Source organism: Haliaeetus leucocephalus, unplaced genomic scaffold, assembly GCF_000737465.1.
Source record: "Haliaeetus leucocephalus isolate CR32 unplaced genomic scaffold, Haliaeetus_leucocephalus-4.0 Scaffold506, whole genome shotgun sequence".
NCBI lineage: Eukaryota > Metazoa > Chordata > Aves > Accipitriformes > Accipitridae > Haliaeetus > Haliaeetus leucocephalus.
This window is the reverse complement of record NW_010972942.1, coordinates 2,883,955-2,885,971: the sequence shown is the minus strand read 5'-3', so window position 1 is coordinate 2,885,971 and position 2,017 is coordinate 2,883,955.

Sequence of the window (2,017 nt, the reverse complement as noted above, 5' to 3'; positions counted from 1 at the left end):
TCCAGCCTGGCCTTGAACACTTCCAGAGAGGGGGCATCCACAGCTTCTCTAGGCAACCTGTTCCAGTGCCTCACCACACTCACAGTAAAGAATTTCTTCCTTACATCTAATCTAAATCTTCAGTTTAAAGCCATTACCCCTTGTAAAAAGTCCCTCTCTGGCTTTCTTGTAGGCCCCCTTTAGGTATTGGGAGGCTGCTCTGAAGTCTCCCTGGAGCCTTCTCTTCTCCAGGCTGAACAACCCCAACACTCTCAGCCTGTCTTCATAGGGGAGGTGCTCCAGGGCTCTGATCATTCTGTAGACTATATAACTACAGAGATAAATCTCTATAGACTATATTGGGGAACTTGACAGGTAGCTCAGATGTGAGCACCACATTGTAGACACTTAAAGACAGGTGAGCTGAAGTTATATCCTGCCCCAGTTTTTAACAAAAATAACTAAAAATTAAAAGAGAAACAATGAACCGAACAAAACGCTCCTCTAATATGAAACCCTTCACTAAATTGAGAACACAAGATAAAAATTATGTTTATGTTTTTGTTATAAAGGATTTGCCTGCTGAGAAATAAAATTATCCTAGGCCTCTGTTTTTGAGTTTGCAGTCCAAGTACAGAAATACCATACAAGGAAATGCACTTTTGATACACTACCCTAATGGTTAGTTAAACAGCAAATGCTTGCTAGCTACGGGCTCGTTTAAGTTTTATGTCAAAGATTTAATGGATAATTTGCAAAGTTTAAGACTCTGCAACATGGTGGCAAACTAGTTTCCTCTGGCATGGCCTGTAATTTTATAAGCATAAACTCTATAGATCAAAGGCAAATCTTAAATGTATTTTTAGTATGGTTCTAAACTACCTAGAAAAATTGCAGCTAGAATAACCATATATATTCAAGCTTTTGGTCTCAAAGAACGATTTTAATCATATATTAATAATGGTTTACATGCTGGCTGTTTGGCATGCAGCATCTGGATCTATTTGTCCTGTGCTAAGGGGATGCAGAGAAGACAACATGATCATAATCTGTGATTTAATTTAGGATTTATGCATTTGCTTTGCTTTCTTTGAGTTGCATTCCCAGATGTACCGTGATTAGGACAGTAACTGTGATTCTATGGACAAGCAAATCTGTATCAACCAACCTATCTAGACTACGAAGAGAAATGATTTGCATGTGCCTGTAAAGACAGTAGTAATTCCTTTAAGATTTATTCTAGTTTTTCTAGAAAAACTTTATTAGCTGCTCATGACATATTGCCACAAGACAAATAAAAGATCTTACGGATTAATTCTAAAATAATATCTTGAAGAAAAAAAAAATCTTTAAATGCTTTTGTTGCTAAAAGTGTGGGGAGCTCCTGTACAAGGAACCGAAGAATTTCAGTATGTATCAAGACTAATTCATATTTATTAGTCAACAGCAATTCAGCAGTACTGTTTTCCGAAAACACCCATTACTCAAGAAACGTTATCCTGTAGCAGGAGATACCCTCGGATATTAATTTTATACCAGCATCTCTTTCCGTTAAGAAAGTAACAGGAGGAGAAAAGGGGGAGGAGGCCATTACCTGCGATTATTTCCAGGACGCGACCCTGAAAACCACTTTTTGAGTTTCTCCTGCCCGTGGCTGTCCCGCAAGCGAGGGAGCACCCGTTACACTGCGCTGCACCCCAGCACCCTCCCGCGCGGCCCGCAGGCGCTGAGGGCCCTGCCGCCATCTCGGCGCCCGCCCGGAGGCGGACGGCTCCGCCGCTTCTTCAACAACAGCGCGGGCCTTTCTCCTCCCTTTACTTCGGTCGTCGCGTACAAGCGCCGCTCTTGGAAGAGACGGACCCTGCCCGCAGCAGAACCTCAGCGTACGGGCTGTACGACTCGCCGGACTGTGCCAGCCTCGGGCTAAGGCCGGGGCTTGCGGGAAGATGCTCAGACCGGCTGCCCCGCTCCCTTGGGGTGACCGACCCGCCGGGCCGCAGCCGAAGGGCGGGCGGCACGCCCTGGCGCGGGCGGGGCG